The sequence below is a fragment of the Tamandua tetradactyla genome, chromosome 12 (genome assembly GCF_023851605.1).
Source record: "Tamandua tetradactyla isolate mTamTet1 chromosome 12, mTamTet1.pri, whole genome shotgun sequence".
NCBI classification, from domain to species: Eukaryota; Metazoa; Chordata; class Mammalia; order Pilosa; family Myrmecophagidae; genus Tamandua; species Tamandua tetradactyla.
In genome coordinates, this window is record NC_135338.1 from 4,065,088 (window position 1) to 4,083,770 (window position 18,683).

The 18,683-nt window shown below is 36.3% G+C and overlaps 1 protein-coding gene across 1 annotated transcript in view; it reads right to left on the reverse strand.

The window, feature by feature from the left end:
- The window catches only part of MNAT1 (MNAT1 component of CDK activating kinase), a 340,377-nt gene that overhangs the window by 237,422 nt on the left and 84,272 nt on the right, over positions 1–18,683 (reverse strand). The window lies entirely within an intron of this gene.

An 18,683-nucleotide genomic window follows, 5' to 3' on the forward strand; every position in this document is an offset into this window, starting at 1 on the left:
AGGATACCTAGGGTATGAGTCTACAAAGGTTCCATGCACTAGGGTAACTTTCCAGAAACCTAAACCTCCAGATGGGTCCCTGGACAACATAACTCCTGAAATGCAGAGGGACAAGCCCCTCCACAACATCTACTAGCTCCATCCCCCTATCCCATATTATCAACAGCCACTTTCAACATGAAAAAGTTAAAATGGGCATAACCCAAATACCCCGAAAGAGGGGAGAAAGATCAAAGGTGATGGTAGAGTTATACAGAGAAGGTAGGGTTTAACAAATGAGTATGACTGCTGAATCATTACATTGATATTTCTTCTGATCTTCAGTGTCTTGGAGCAACTAGAAGAAAATACGAAAAATCATGGAACTGTACCCATATCAAACTTTAAAATCTGTTCTATAACCATTTGTTAAAATGTATTTGGAAGTGTATTGCTTTTTCGTATATATGTTGTATTTCACAATTTAAAAAAAAGTAAAAAAAAAGTATTGTTGTGAATCTGCTTATAGAAAAAAAATTTTGTTTAAACAACAGGCTCTATACAGCAAACATCTATGCAATATATATGACAAGACGTGCTTGGCACGTAACTACCTCACGTAATCCTCCTGATAACTTTATGATATGGACACTAACTATAATTATTCACACTTTACAAATAAAGTTTTAAGATATTAAATAATTTGCCCAAGAAACACAGCTAATAAATGTTGGAACCACGATTTTAACCTGGGCTTTCTGATTCCAAAGCCTGAACTTTATCTACAATCCTAGTTATATTGCTTTGCCAATGTCTAAAAAACTAGTGCTCGCCCAATTCAGGTATTCCTCTGGTTCTGTATAGAGCCCATGCTTTCTTACCTCTGCTCCCACCTCTCTATCCAAAGGGCCCATTGCAGGGCTCTTCTTTCTAATCCACGGTGCAGTTACAATCTCTCCATCCCTGAATACCCACAATACTTTAGTGAGCATCATTCCAGCAGCACACATTCACTTTTTATCTTGTACAATTATTTTCAATGTACATATCTTATCTGATCAATTAGACTGTCCTTTGGTGGCAGATTCCAGCTCTGAATCTTCTTTACAACTCCCAGAATGTAAATTTGAAACTTTCAGTCTGCGAGAATTGTGGAAAGATGGCAGAGTAGGGAGTTCTACGACTCCGTCCTTCAACCTAAATACCTATTGAACAGGCAGAAACAGTCTGAAACAACAGTTTTGAAACTCCAGAGGGCAGAAGAACACTATACAGCATCCAGGAAAAAAAGAGACTGATAAATCCCAGTAAGGAACAATAAATTGTCTGCAGACAGAAGGGGACATAAAAATACTATTCTCCTGAAGTTGTGAGTCATGCAACTAGGTGAATGAATCTTAAGGACCATAAATTGAAGGAAATAGCAGAAACAAAAAAGCAAATATTATAATGCCTCACTCATATGGATGAGCTAGAATATACAAACTCAGAAAATTGAAATCAAGAGTATGGGTTATCAGGCTGGGGCCTATTGTAGACACAGGAGTTATAACTGATATTTCTAAATTCTGAGCTACTGAACTATTGTATATAACCTGGTCTTTCCCTGAAACTTTAGGTATTTATGGGACACATGAGACTCAGAATTAGACCATTGAAGCTATGTAAGTCAGCGTACCCCATTCAGCACCTGTCTAAAAAGCTGAAAAAGTGATCAGACTTCACCTGAGATATGAATGAAGCTGATCTAGATAGGACTAAGACAAATCAGAACACTGGGTAAAGGATGATATGGCCCATATTTTCAAACTTCAACCTCTGTGTAGGACCAAAGGGAGAGATGTTTATTTGGTGCAACATTTATATTCTGGTTCGTACATTATCTAATTTAACTCTAATGGTCAGTTTACTTCAACACAATAATTAAATAGAATCTTGAATAGGGCATGAGATCTTATTGATTAGTTCAGGTTAGTGTGACACCCTGATATATCCCAGAGTAATTTGGGCAGAGAATAAAAAAAGTATTTGCGAAGTCCCCTTGGGGGACTGGGAAGAGGGGAGGAAATATTAAACTTTCCTATCTGGAGAATTCCTAATATTCTCATGAGCAGTGAAGACAACCAATTCAATATGCTAAGCCCTCAATCTTGGGGCAAAACCCTATGAAGTTTGTTCCTGCAAAGGGAGGCTACACCTACTGATAATTATGCCTAAGAGTCACCCTCTTTTATTGCTCAGATGTGGCTTCTTTCTAAGCCAACTTGGCAGGTGAATTCACTGCCCTCCCCACTATGTGGGACATGACTCCCAGGGGTATAAATCTCCTTGACAACATGGGACCTGACTCCCAGGGATGAGCCAGGATCCGACATTATCAGAATGAGGAGCCTTCTTGACCAAAAGAGGGAAGAGAGAAATGAGACAAAATAAAGTTTCAGTGGCCAAGAGATTTTAAACAGAGTTGAAAGGTTATCCTGGAGACTATTCTTACATATTGCATGGATATCCCATTTAGTGTACGGTGTACTGGAGTGGCTAGACGGAAGTACCTGAAACTGTTAACTGTGTTCCAGTAGCCTTGATTCTTGGAGAAGACTATATAACTATATAGCTTTTACAATATGATTGTGTAATTGTGAAAACCTATGTCTGATGCTCCCTTTATCCAAGGTATGAACAGATGAGCAAAAAAAAAAAGAAGACAAAGATAAAAAAATAAATAGGGGGAAATAAAGGATAAAAATTGGGTAGATTTAAATACTTAGGTCATTGGGAGGGAGGGATAAGGGATATGGGATATATAAGGACATTTTTTTTAATTTCTTTTTCTGGAGTGATGCAATATTCTAAAAATGATCATGATGAAGAATACACAACTATGTGTTGATATTGTGAATCACTGATTGTATAATATGGTTAAACTGTACATGTGTGGATACTTCTCAATAAAAATATATTTTTTAAAATCCTTTCCCCAAGAAAAGGAGTGGACACAGCTGACTACTGATTACTGCTTTGATTAGTGAATTCAGATCACTGCTGCAGCCTGCCTAAGACAAGTGCGACAGTAAGGAAGACTTAAAGCCTGCACCGACTATTGGAGAGACATCTATTTCTCCTTCAGTTTTGCCAGTGTATGCCTCATGCATTTTGGGGCATCATGGTTAGGTGCATGAATACTTATGATTGTTATTTCTTCTTGGTGGATTGTCCTTCTTATTAATATAATGCCTTTGGCTTGTCTCTCATAACATTTTTGCATTTAAAGTCTAAATTGTTCCATATTAGCATTTCTATCCATTTTGCCAATCTTTGTCTTTTGCTTGGAGAGTTTAATTCATTAACATTTAATGTTATTATTGCAAAGGCAGTACTTACTTCAGCCATTCCATCCTTTGGCTTTTATATGTTTTATCTTATTTTTCTTTCTTTTTATTCTTTTAGTTACCTTTCCTCATCTTCATTTCCACAGTCTCCTCCAAGCCTCTCTCTCCTGCCTTTTCTCTTCAGCCTGCAGAACTCCCTTCAGTAGTTCTTGTAGGGCAGAACTTCCTCAGGAAGCTAAGTATAGAACTGCCATGAACTGGCAATCCTACTAGGTATATACTCAGAAAGTTGAAAGCAAGGACATGAACAGATATTTGCACACCAATGTCCATAGCAGCATTATTCACAATTGCCAAAAGATGGAAACAACCCAAGTGCCCATCAACCAAGAAATAAACAAAATGTGGTATATACATACAGTAGAATTTTATCCAACTGTAAGAAGGAATGAAACATGATACATGCTTAACTTGTGTAGAATTTTTAATTAGGTTGAATATAAATGTTTGGAAATGGATAAAGGTGACTGTAGCATATTATCGTGCGTGTAATTAACAGCACAGAATTATGTGTGTAATTGTGGTTGAATGGAGAACTTTAGGATCATGTGTGTCACTAAAAGGAAAGCTAGAGAATAAAACACAGACGGTGCAATGAAGTAAACCTTGTTGTAAATAATGACAATGATTAACAGAACAAATAGAAGAATGTTCTTTCATGAACTTGAACAAATGTATGTCATTATTACAAGGCATTAATAGCAGAATGATACAAGGGGAAAAGATGTACATAATACAAACTATAGACTATAGTTAACAGTAATATTTTAATATTCTTTCAACAACTGTGACAAATGTACCACACCAATGCTAACAGTCAATAACGGGGGTGAGGGGGCGGGCATGAGGTCTATAGGAGTTTTCCTTTCTGAAGTAATGAAAATGTTCTAAAATTTATTGTGGTGATGAATACAGAACTCTGGAATTAATCTGTGAGCCACTGATTATATACTTAGGATGGATTGTATTGTATGTGAATATAGCTCAAAAAACTGCTTTAAAAAAAACAGTTGATCAAAAACCTAATATAAGAGCAGTAACTATCAACCTACTAGAAGAAAACGTGCAGAAGATTTTCAGGACCTTGAGTTAGGCAATAGTTTCTTAGACTTTATATCCAAAGCACAAGCAATAAAAGATAAAATAAACAGGATATCATCAAAATTAAAAACTTCTGTGACTCCAAACACTTTATCATGAAAGTATAACAACAACCTAAACAATGGGAGAAAATATTTGGAAACCACATATCTAATAAAGATTTCATATCCAGAATATATATTTTCAAAACCTTCAACTTAACAACAAAAAGACAAACAACCCAATTAAAAAATGGGCAAAAGACATGAATAGATACCTCTCCAAAGAAGATGTACAAATGGCCAGAAAGCACCTGTAAAGATGCTCGCATCATTAACCATCAGGAAAATAAAGTCAAAACCACAGTAAGATAGCACTTCACACCCATTAGAAAGGCTATTATTTTAAAAACTGAAAATAACAAGTGTTGGAGAAGATGTGGGGAAATAGGAGCACTCATTCATTGCTGACAGCAATGCAAAATGGTGCAGGCCCTATATGGAAAACACTTTGGCAGTTCCTCAGAAAGCTAAAAATACAACTACCAAATGACAGGCAATCCCATTACTAGATATTCCCAAAAGAACTGAAAGCAGGGACTCAGACATCTGTACACCAATGTTCAAAGCATCATTATTCACAACGGTCAAAAGAAGGAAGTAATCCTACAGTCCATCAACCTGTGGATTAAAAAAATGTTATATACATACAATATACATTATTAATGTAATACTAATATTAATTACTCCTAAAAAAAGAACGAAGTCCTGATACATGTAACAACATGGATGAACCCTGGAGACATCATGTTGAGTGAAATAAGTCATACACAAAAGGACAAATATTTTATCATCTCACTGATTTGAAAGAAATAAAAAGAGCCATCATAGACTGAGAATCTAGAATACAGGATACAGGGGTGGGGTAGGGATAGGGAATTGGAAGTTAACCTTAAAATGTACGAGGTTCCTACCCTATTTGGAATTATTTCTGAGTAATATGCTTTTATTACCAAAACATTGGTAATAAACAGAGGCGATGGTAGCACAACACAGTGAACGTCATTAACAGCACTGAAATATATATCTGAATATTATTAAAAGAGACAATGTTAGAGGTGTGGATGGTAACAGAATAAAAATTTAAAAATAAATACATGAAACTATAATACAGTGTGAACCCCAAGTCAAACCATCGACTGTAGTTAATAGTACAATTATAACAAATGTGCTTTCATCAATTGTAACAAATTTTCCACACCAATGCAAGGTATTGGTAGTGGTATAATGCATGATTGTTCTATAAATCCACAACATCTTCAATAAAGCCAAATTTTCTTTAATTAAAATTTTAAAATGCTACAGAGATATCCAGAAAAACACACAGACTGAAAAAACCTTCCATCTGTTTTATCATCATGGGAGGAAAAATTTAACTAATGGTAACCTTCATAATTTTAGATTTAATTAAAATCATCATTATAATTATAGATTTAAGCATGGTAACATAAGCAAAATTCAAAACTACAGGGACAAATAAGCTTGGTTTCTTGTAGTGTGGATCTACTGAAAAGATAAAAGCATATTTACTGATATTCTATATATAGCTGTACTAGAACGTTTAGAACAGTTAAAAACAACATTCTGCAGTTAATGATTAAGCTAGACAATTTATTCTTGTTTTAAACTTTTCATTAATTAGAACTCAGAAATAAATCACCTTAAATTCCAAGAGAAATTTATCTGTATACATATTTCTTTCATATATGATCATTAAAAACTTTAGGATAAAATTAACGAATGCAAAAAATAACCATTTATTTAATTTCTAAATTCAGAAAGCAAAGTTAAGAGCAACACAGTAGATTAAATCATAATCACAGATAATACAAACCTCTTTGTTTGAAAAATTAAGAATAGAACCATAAAACTGGATTACTAGTTTTGAACATTTTCAAGTACAGCAAATCTCATTCATGCCACTACAAATCACGCCAGTATAACAACCATGAAGAAAAAGGAACAGAATTACATTTTCTATAATGAATCACTTGGGTATTTGTCTGGTTACCAGTTTAGCTCAGATGTTGACCTACATTTAGCCAAGTACTAAAAAGCCAACAAAAAAAACTTGTATTTTCTGAAAGATTTAATGTTATTTAAGTACAATTTTGAAGTCTTTTTGAATCTGAAAATTTAAAATTAAAGCCCTTTGGACATCCTTGCACTTTTATAATGAGCATATTATGCATTAAAAGAATAATCCACTTATTATGAAACTAAGAACAAACCTTTGAGATAATCCCCAGGGCTAAAAGGAACAAGAATTTTAATGTATATATTACAACATTAACAGAAAAGAGTCTATTGTTAATGCTACAAGAAAGTTCTTCTTCATGTATTTTCTTTCTATTGTACATTTTTCAGGTCATTATTAGTAATTGTAATCCTTTTTCACTTTCATATTTGTGATGTTGAAAGAGTTCATAATGAAACTTATATAATAAAATGCCCTCACTCTCCAATTTATGAATCTTCAAGCACTGACCCTTTAGCATGAAACTACCAATTTTATTCCTCTCCCTCTGGGTTTAAACTACTTTATAGCTTCCTTCTGCCTATAAGATTAAATCCAAACTTCTATAGGTCCCATCAAAATATGGCCCTCACGCACTTATCCAGTGTTGGTGGGAATGTCAAATGGTACAACCACTGTAGAAGGCAGTTGGCGATTCCTCAGGAAGCTAAGTATAGAATTGCCATGTGACCAGGCAATGCCACTGATAGGTATCTACTCAGAAGTCATGAGGGCAAAGACACAAACGGACATTTGCACATCAATGTGTATAACAAACTTATTTACAGTTGCCAAGAGATGGAAACAGCCAAAATATCCATCCACAGACGAGTGGCTAAACAAGCTGAGGTATGTACATACACTGGAATATTATGGAGCTGAAAGACTGAATGAAGTTATGAAATATGTAACAACATGGATGGACCTTGAGGACATTATGCTGAGTGAGATTACCCAGAAAGAAAAGGACAAATACTTTATGATATGAACTAACATTAGTGAATGCACTTGGAGAATTTCAGTTAACAACAGAGAACATCAGGACATAGAAATAGGGTAGTCTGTTCTGTCCCGGGTGAGTTGGCTTGACTGCCTTATCAAAGATCGGTTGTCCATAGATGAGAGGGTCTATATCAGAACATTCTATTCAATTCCATTGATCAATACATTTATCTTCATGCCATTACCATGCTGTTTTGACCACTGTCGTTTCAATATGCCTTAAAGTCTGGTAGTGTGAGCCTGTGACTTCATTTCTCCTTCTCAGAATACTTTTAGCAATTCAGGGAACCTGGCCTGTGCTGGTTTGAAAGGATGTATGGACCCTCGAAAAGCCATGTTTTTATCAAAATCCCATTTCATAAAGGTAAAATAATCCTTATTCAATACCGTATGTTTTAATCTGTAATTAGATAATCTCCCTGGAGATGTGATTTAATCAAGAGTGGTTGTTAAGCTGGATTAGGTGATGACATGTCTCCACCCACTTGGGATCTTGATAAGTTTCTGGAGTTCTATAAAAGAGGAAACATTTTGGAGAATGAGAGATTCAGAGAGAGCAGAGCAGAAGGACATAGCCACGAGAAGCAGAATCCACCAGCCAATGACCTTTGAGATGAAGAAGGAAAATGCCTTCTGGGGAACTTCATGAAACAGGAAGCCAGGGGAAGAAGCTAGGAGATGACGCTGTCCTCGCCATGTGACCTTCCAGATGAGAGAAGAACTCTGACCGTGTTCACCATGTGCCTTTCGAGATGAGACAGAAACTCTGTTTGCCATGTACCCTCTACCTGAGAAACCGTGAACTTCATCGGCCTTCTTGAACCAAGGTATCGTTCCCTGGATGGATGCCTTTGATTGGACATTTCTATAGACTTGTTTTAATTGGGACATTTTCTCGGCCATAAAACTGTAAACTAGCAACTTATTAAATTCCCCTTTTAAAAAGCCATTCTGTTTCTGGTATATTGCATTTCGGCAGTGAGCAAACTAGAACACTGCCCTTCCAGATAAATCTGATTATTGGTTTTTCTTTTGCTGAAAAGTACATTTTTGGTATATTAATTGGTAGTGCATTGAATCTATGAATCAATTTAGATAGAACTGACATCTTAACTACATTTACTCTTCCAATCGATAAACAGGGTATGCCTTCCATTTATTTAGGTCTTCTGTGATTTCTTTTAGCAATTTTCTTGTAGTTTTCTTTGAACAGGTATTTCACATTCTTAGTTAAATTTATTCCTAAATATTTTATTCTTTTGGTTGCAATTGTAAATGGAATTTTTTTCTTGTTTTCCCCCTCAGATTGTTCATTACTAGTGTATAGAAACGCTACAGATTTTTGAGGCTTGATCTTGTAACCTGCCACTGTGCCGTACTTATTTATTAGCTGTAGTAGTTTTGCTGTGGATTTTTCAGGGTTTTTGACATATAGCATCATATTATCTGCAAACAGTGAGAGTTTTACTTCTTCCTTTCCAATTTTGATGCCTTCTTTCTCTTCTCTAATTGCTCTGGTGAGAACTTCCAGCACAATGTTGAATAACAATGGTGATATGGACATCCTTGTCTTGTCCCTGATCTTAGGGGGAGTCTTCAGTTTTACCTCATCGATGGTGATGTTAGCTGTGGGCTTTTCATTTATTCCCTTTATCATGTTGAGGAAGTTCACGTCTGTTCCCATCCTTTGAAGTGTCTTCAACAAGAAAGGATGTTGAATTCTGTCAAATGCCTTTTCTGCATCAATCGAGATGACCATGTGGCTTTTTCTTTGATTTGCTGATATGGTGTATTATATTAATTGATTTTCATATGTTGAACCATCCTTTGCATACCTGGGATGAATCCTATGTGGTCATGGTGTATAATTCTTTCAATGTGCTGCTGGATTTGATTTGCAAGAATTTTATTAAGGGGATTTTTGCATCTATATTCATTAGAGAGACTGGTGTGTAATTTTCTTTTCTTGTACTACCCTTGTCTGGCGATGATATGAGGGTGACGTTGGCTTTATAGAATGAGTTAGGTAGTCTTCCCTCCTCTTCAATTCTTTTGAAGAGTTTGAGCAGGACTGGTACTAATTCTTTCTTGAATGCTTGGTAGAATTCACATGAGAAGTTCTGGACTTCTCTTTTGGGGGAGCTTCTTAATGACTAACTCAATTTCTCTCCTTGTGATTGGTTTGTTGAGGTCGTCTATTTCTTCTCCAGTCAATGTTGGCTGTTTACGCCTTTCTAGGAAGTTGTCCATTTCATCTACATTGTTGAGTTTATTAGCATAAAGTTGTTCATAGTATCCTCTCTACCTCCTTTATTTCTATGAGGTCAGTGGTTATGTCTTCTCATCCGTTTCTGATTTTATTTATTTGCATCCTCTCTCTTCTTCTTTTTGTCAACCTTGCTAAGGGTCCGTCAATCTTATTGATTTTCTCATTGAATTAACTTATGATTTTGCTGATTTTCTCAATTGTTTTCATGTTCTCAATTTCATTCATTTCTGCTCTAATCTTCATTATTTCTTTCTTTTAGCTTGTTTTGGGGTTAGTTTGCTGTTCCTTCCCTAGTTCTTCCAAGTGAGTAGTTAATTTCTCGAATTTTTCTCTTTCTTCTTTTTTGATACAGGCATTTAGGGCAATAAATTTCCCTCTTAGCACTGCCTTTGCTGCATTCCATAAATTTTGATATGTTGTGTTTTCATTTTCATTTGCCTTGAGATATTTACTGATTTCTCTTGTTATTTCTTCCTTGACCCACTGGTTGTTAAAGAGTGTGCTATTGAGCCTCCATATATTTGTGAATTTTCTGGCACTCTGCCTATTACTGATTTCCAACTTCGCTACTTTATGATCTGAGAAAGTGTTTTGTATATTCAATCTTTTTTAATTTACTGAGACTTGCTTTGTGACCCAGCTTTATGGTCTATCCTCGACCATAAAGCTTTATGTTCTATCTTTGAATGATCCATGAGCACTTGAGAAAAAGGTGTATCCTGCTCTTGTGAGGTGTACTGTTCTATAAATGTCTGCTAAGTCTTGTTTGTTTATTGTATTATTCAAATTCTCTATTTCTTTATTGATCCTTTGTCTAGATGTTCTGTCCATTGATGAGAGAGGGTAATTGAAGTCTCCAATCATTATGGTAGATATGTCAATTTCTCTTTTCAGTGTTTTTAGTCTTTGCCACATGTATTTTGGAGCACTCTGGCTTGGTGCATAAATAGTTATGATTGTTATGTCTTTTTGTTGAATTGTTCCTTTTTTTAATACATAGTGTCCTTTTTTGTCTCTTTTAATTGTTTTACATTTGAAGTCTAATTTATTGGATATTATTATAGCTACTACAGCTCTTTTCTGATTGTTGTTTGCAGGAAATATCTTTACTCAACTTTTCACTTTCAACCTAAATTTACTCTTGGGTCTAAAATGTGTCTCCTGTAGACAGTATACAAATGGGTCCTGTTTTCTAATCCATTCTGCCAGTCTGGGTCCTGTTTTCTAATCCATTCTGCCAGTCTATGTCTTTTGATTGGGGAGTTTCGTTCATTAACATTTAGTGTTATTACTGTACAGGCAGTACTTTCTTCTACCATTATGCCTTTGGGATTTTATATGTCATATCTAATTTTTCCTCTTTTTACCTTTACTGATAGTCTTCATTTCTACACTCTTCTCCACACATCTCTCTCCTGCCTTTTCTTATCTGTCTCTAGTGCTCCCTTTAGTATTTCTTGTACAGCCAGTCTCTTGGTCACAAATTCTCTCAGTGATTTTTTTGTCTGAAGATATTTTCACTTCCCCCTTATTTTTTTCTCATTTAGCTATTTACTAGTTAAAAAAAATTTTAACAAACGAACTAAAACATTAACATGTGATCATACTGTTCTACATACATAATCAATAATTCACAACATTACCACCTAGTTGCACATTCACCATTTCTTAGAACATTTGCATCAATTCAGAAAAAGAAATAAAAAGAGATAAAAGGACAACAGAAAAAAAAAATATTTACATACCATACCCCCCATCCCTCACCCCCATCGATCACCAGCATTTCAAACTCAATTTATTTTAACATTTGTTCCCCCATCACCTATTTTTATTCCACATGTTCTACTCGCCTGTTGATAAGGTAAATAAAAGGAACATCAGACACAAGGTTTTCACAATCACACAGTCACATTGTGAAAGCTATAGCATTATTCAATCATCATCAAGAAACATGGCTACTGGAACACAGCTCTATATTTTCAGGTTCTTCCCTCCAGCCTCTCCATTACATCTTGAATAACAAGGTAATACCTACTTAATTTCGTAAGAATAACCTCCAGGATAACCTCTCAACTCTGTATGGAATGTTTCAGCCATTGACACTTTGTCTCATTTCACTCTTTCCCCTTTTGGTTGAGAAGGCTTTCTCAATCCCTTGATGCTGAGTCGCAGCTCACTCTAGGGTTTTTCTCAATCCCTTGATGCTGAATCTCAGGTCACTCTAGGATCTCTGTCCCACATTGCCAGGAAGGTTCCCCTCATTTTTGAAGGACAACTTTGTTGGATATAGAATTCTTGGCTGACAGTTTTTCTCTTTCAGTGTCTTCAATATATCATATCAATGTCTTTTCACCTCCATGGTTTCTGCTAAGAAATCTACGCATGATCTTCTTGGGCTTCCCTTGTATGTGATGGATGACTTTTCTCTTGCAGATTTCAAGATTCTCTCTTTCTCTTTGACATCTGACATACTGATCAGTAAGTGTCTTGGAGTACATCTATTTGGGTCCATTCTGTTTGGGGTATGCTGCACTTCTTGGATCTGTAATTTCAAGTTTTTCATAAGAGTTGGGAAATTTTTGGTGATAATTTCCTCCATTAGTTTTTCCTCCTTTTCCCTTCTCTTCTCCTTCTGGGACACCCACCACAGGTATATTTTTGCGCTTCGTGTTGTCATTCAATTCCCTGAGTCCTTGCTCATATTTTTCCCTATATTTTCTTTTGCTTGTTGGATTTCAGATGTCCTGTCCTCCAGTTCACTAATCCTATCTTCTGCCTCTTAAAATCTAATATTGTAGGTTTCCATTGTTTTTTCCATCTCTTCTACTGTGCCTTTCTTTCCCATAAGTTCCATGATTTGTTTTTTCAGACTTCTGATTTCTGTCTTTTATTCATCCCTTGCCTTCTTTTTATCCTCCCTCAATTCATTGATTTGATTTTTGATGAGGTTTTTCATGTCTGTTTGAACATCATGAATTAATTGTTTCAACTTTTGTATCTCACTTGAATTATTGGTTTGTTCCTTTGACTGGGCCATATCTTCAATTTTCCTAGTATGAACTGTTATTTTTGCTGGCATCTAGACTTTTAATTTCCTTAATTTATTCTGGAGCACTTTTTTCACCTAGGATTTTTGGGGTGGATGACTTTGTTATCTATCTGCTCTCTGACACTCAGTTCAGCTTATTCTAGACTCTAGCTTAGGTTTTGTTTAACAGAGGATAATTTTTCAGTTCTTGTTTTCTTGTTTCTTCCCTGCCTGTATGGTGCCTTTCTTCCCCACCCCCCACCCCTACTTAGAAGGGTCTACTTAGGTATTATAGACCCCAGTTCAATTTTCCCAGAACAAACTGGCCTCCTTTCAGGAGGAAAGATTCACTGGCATCAGTTTTTGCTGAGAGGAGACACAGCAAGGTGAAAGACTTTTCTAAGAAGCCTCTGTGTTTTTCCTATCCTGCTGAGTGTGTGGCACTTGTCTGCCTGTGGGTCCCACCATCATAAAGTGATGCAGTGGCTTTAACATCAGCAGACTCTCCCTGCTGGGGGTGTGGTTGAGACAGTGGAGAGGGTGTAGGCTGGCTTTAATCACTCAATTTTCCAGACCCTGGGGTCTAAATTCCTTACAGGAGGGATTCCACCCGAGCTGGGCCCTACCCTCTTCTTTGGAAGGCACTGCCTCCAGAGAAGCTCTCAGGCAAGCTTAATTCCAGCCTTGCCTGGGGCAGTTGGTGCCTGAGAAGTGGTTCTGGGTGGGATCGCAGCTCGTCCAGCTTGTCCAGTCTAGCCTACACTGTGTGTCCGGTCACTGATGTAACCCCAGCAGTTGTTCTGTACAGTTCCTGGTTATTTACTAGCTGCTCCAGAGGACAAACTAAACACCATACCTCACTAAGCCGTCATCTTAGTCCTATCAGCTTTGGATATACTTTTGATACATATATCACAAACATCTACCAATAATCCTTAAAAGCATGAATAAAACACAAAGTAGATAACTATATAAACAAGATTTTAAAAGGAAATTTTATTTATGCAGCAATCAAAACAATGCCACACAACTAAGTGGTGGAACCACACCCTAACTAAATATAAGAGATTCAAATTTAAAGCTTTTACCTCATTTTTCATTTCCACATATTCATTAAACCAAAAAATACAATAAAAAATACGACTTATTTGTCAGATTGTATCATCTTGATTAATACCATATAACTGCTGATGGTTAGAATATTTTAATTCATTCTTACCTACTCCTTCTAACTCACTTCCTACACAAATCAGTCACTTGAATACTATATCACTAAAATATCCCCTTTGTGTATGCCCACTGTCAGTACCCTATTCCAAACCCTCACTAATTTTCATTCAAATAATTATAATATCCCCTTAAAAATGGTTTCCCAGGGTGCACAGGTGGTTCGGTGGTAGAATGCACACCTTCCATGCAGAAGTCCTGGGTTCAATTCCCAGATCACGGACCTAAAAAAAAAAATGGTTTCCCAGTCTTGATCATCTCCTTCTAACTGTCACTCAAATATAACCTCTTCTCTGAGTTTCCTCAATCCATACTTCTACTGCCCAAGTACGGATTTAATTCCTTTCTTATCTGTATTCCCAAAGCACATCATAAATGCTTATCAGACTTAATATATTAGATTGCAGAAATTAGTTTACCTAATTATCTCACCCTTTAGAGTCTGAGCTTACTGTGGGCAAAGATCATATATATCCAGCAAGTAAAGTAGTTCACAAAAAGCGATTAATAAATATTTGCTAAACTGAGCTAAACATGATAAAATAAACTATATGTCCATGAGGCTAGATCTTGAACATAATCAATTTCTTCATAAACAGTAGAATTCCCTATTATCCATTATGATCAGTATTAGTAGCTGATTACTTAGATAAGTCTGTTAAAAGAGAGAAACACACACACACACACACACACACAATTCTTAAACATTTTATTTTAACTTAAAACACACAGTAAGTACAAAGTAATTCTCTAACTTAATGACATACAACCAAGGTCTAAGTCTTCAATTTCAGTCCTGCTTCTTCCTTTTATAGTCCTTACCCATCATCTATATTGCTTGGTTTCCATTTTTTAAACATGAGATGCAGAATCCTTACAGAGTTTTGCAAATTTTCCTCAACATAACACACTATTTAATTAAGTTATATGATTCCAATAGTAAGTATAGCTGTCATAAAAAGATTTAATTAACAATGCAACTAACTGCTGGTATATAACTGAACTGGTGAGAAAAGTACAAAGGCATACTTGAGGACAGCTCCTACTACAGAGTATTAATTATGCATTCATTATGCTTTGGGCATTAACGAGTACATTTTATAGTAAGGCTGGGGGGTGTCAGTTACTCTAATGAGTCAAATGAGTGGAGGTTAGATACAGGAGCTTCAACATACTACAACCTAAGAGAGTCTTACCAGTTTATACAGAATAGCAGAATAACTTTCAAAACTAATGTTATTGGCCAATTTCCTTACCTAGTAAAGAAAGGTATTGCATAGCCCTACTATTCAGATTTACTCTTACTTGTCAATCCTACCTTATACTTGTGGACATGAATCTTGTTTTTACCTATGGGCCCTCAATTATCCATACTTTCAAACCAATTGATCTCATAGCAGACAATATATTTTTAAAAATGATAGTTCAGGGCAGTGCAATGGTGGTTCAGTGGCAGAATTCTCACCTGCCATGCCAGAAACCCGGGTTCAATTCCCTGATCATACAGAATAGCAAACACAAAACAAAACAAACAAACAAAAAATAATTCAACCAGAAGTTTATCCCAGAATCAAGATCTCCATGGAAGGAAAGCAGTGTGGTAGCTCCTTAAAAAGTTAGAACTACAATATGACCTGGCAATCCCACTTCTAGCTATATACGCAAAAGAATTAAAAGGAGGGACTCAGACAGATATTTCTATACCAATGTTCACAGCAACATGATTTATAATAGCCAAAAGACAGAAGCAACTCAAACATCAATCGGCACATAAATAGACAAACAAAATGTTGTACATACATACAGTGGAATATTATTCAGCCTTGAAAAGGAGTGAAGTCCTCATATGCCACTACACGGATAATCCCTGAAGACATCATGTTGAGTGATACAAGTCAATCATAATGGGACAGATATTATATGATTCTATGAAATAATTAGAATATACAAATGCATAGAGTCAGAAAGAGTAGAAGTTACCATAGGCAGGAGCTAAGGGGGATGGGGAGTTAATGCATAATGGGTATAGGTTTGCATATGGGGAAATGGAAAATGTGGGTCATGGATGGTGGTGAGAGTAGCGAAACAGTGTGAATATGATTAATCACACTGAATCGCATGTTTGAGAATGGTGGAGGAGGCAAAGTGTCATACACATGCTTCTACAACTAGAAAAAAAAGAGCAACTAAAGAGACAATAACAATTAAATGTAATACATAAGCCTGGACTGGATCTAATAATGGAAGGAAAAGGCCCACCAGGACATTACTGGGACATATAGAGAAACTGGAATATAGACTACAAGTTCTATATCAATGTTAAAGATCTTGAACTTAACAACTATACTTAAGACAGTTACATACGTGAATAGCCTTATTCTAGGGAAATATACATGGAAGTATTATGTGTTCAAGAAGAATACTGTAAACAACCTACTCTCAAATGTTTAGAAAATTAATAGATGACTAATAGGTAGAATCTGTAGGTAGATAAAATAACAAATATGACAAAATGCTAAAATTGGTTGATCTAGGTTTCAGGGCCCTCTGCCAAGAATTCTCCCCACCAAGCAAATGAAGCTAGAGGCAACAAAAGGAGTTAGAGGGCAGGCCATGGTGGCTCAGCAGGCAAAGTTCTCGCCTGCCACACCGGAGATCCAGATTCGTTTCCCGGTGCCTGCCCATGCAAAAAAAAAAAAATTTTTTTTTACTTAAAAAACTAAAAAAAAAAAGGAGTTAAAAAAAACAGACACTTCTGAGAACAGGAAATAGAAATGGCCAAAAGGCACATGGAAAGATGCTCAACTTCCCTGGCTGTTAGGGAAATGCAAATAAAAACCACAATGAGATATCATCTCACACCCACCAGAATGGCCATTTTCAATAAAATAGAGAACGACAAGTGCTGGAGATGATGTGGAGAAAGAGGTACACTTATCCACTGTTGGTGGGAATGTCAAATGGTACAATTGCTGGTGGAAGACAATTTGGCGGTTCCTCAGGAAGGTAAATATAGAATTGCCATAAAACCCGGCAATACCATTGTTAGGTATCTACTTAGAAGACATGAGGGCAAGGACACAAACAGACATTTGCACACCAATGTGTATAGCAGCATTATTTACAATTGCCAAGAGATGGAAACAGCCAAAATGTCCATCAACAGACAAGTGGCTAAACAAACTGTGGTATATACATATGATGGAATATTACGCAGCTATAAGACAGAATAAGGTTATGAAGTATGTAACAACATGGATGGACCTTGAGGACATTATGCTGAGTGAGATTAGCCAGAAACAAAAGGACAAATACTGTATGGTCTCACTGATATGAACTGACATTAATGAATAAATTTACAGAATTTCATGGATAACAGAGACCATCAGGAGACAGAAACAGGATAAGATATTGGATAACTCGAGCTGAAGAGATACAGATTGTACAGCAGAACTGATTGTAAAAACTCAGAAACGGATAGCACAATACTACCTAACTGTAATACAATTATGTTAAAACACTAAATGAAGTTGAATGTGAGAATGATACAGAGAGGAGGGCTGGGGGCACAAATGAAATGAGAAAGAAAGATAGACGATAAAGACTGATATGGTGTAATATAGGAATGCCTAGAGTGTATAATGATAGTGACTAAATGTACAAATTTAAAAAATGTTTTTGCATGAGGAGGAACAAAGGAATGTCATTACTGCAGGGTGTTGAAAATAGACAGTAATATTTTAAAATTTTAACTTATGTGTGAGACTAAAGCAAAAAATGTTTATTTGGTACAAAATTTATATTTTGACTAGTGCATTTCCTGATATAACTTACATAGACAGCTTAATTGAACACCGTAAGTACCTGGAACCTTGAGTAGGACATGAGATTTTGTTGGTTTGTCCAGAGTGATGTGCCGATAAATCCCAGAGTGACTTGAACAGTGAATAAAAAAGTATTTGCAAAGTCCCCTTCAGGGAATGGGGAGAAAGGGGGAAAATTCAACTTCCCCAAGTTGAATTCTTGATATTCTCACAAGCAGTGCGGACAGCCAGAGCCCCCATTCTGGGGGTCTTTTCATATGAAACTTAACCCCACAAAAGATAGGTCAAGCCTACTTAAAATTAGGCCTAAGAGTCACCCCCAAGAGAACCTCTTTTGTTGTTCGGATGTGGCCTCTCTCTCCAGTCAACACAACAAGCAGATTCACTGCCCTCCCCCTGTCTACGTGGGACATGACACCCAGGGGTGTGGGCCTTCCTGGCAACATGGGACAGAAATTCTAGAATGAGCTGAGACTCAGCATCAAGGGATTGAGAAAATCTTCTCAACCAAAAGGGGGAAAAGTGAAATGAGACAAAATAAAGTGTCAATGGTTGAGAGATTCCAAACAGAGTTGAGAGGTTATCCTGGAGGTTATTCTTACGCATTCTTATTACCTTGCTAGTCAAGATGTAATGGAGAGGCTGGAGGGAACTGCCTGAAAATGTAGAGCTGTGTTCCAGTAGCCATGTTTCTTGAAGATGACTGTATATTGATATAGCTTTCACAATGTGACTGTGTGATTGTGAAAACCTTGTGTCTGATGCTCCTTTTATCTACCTTATCAACAGATGAGTAAAACATATGGAAT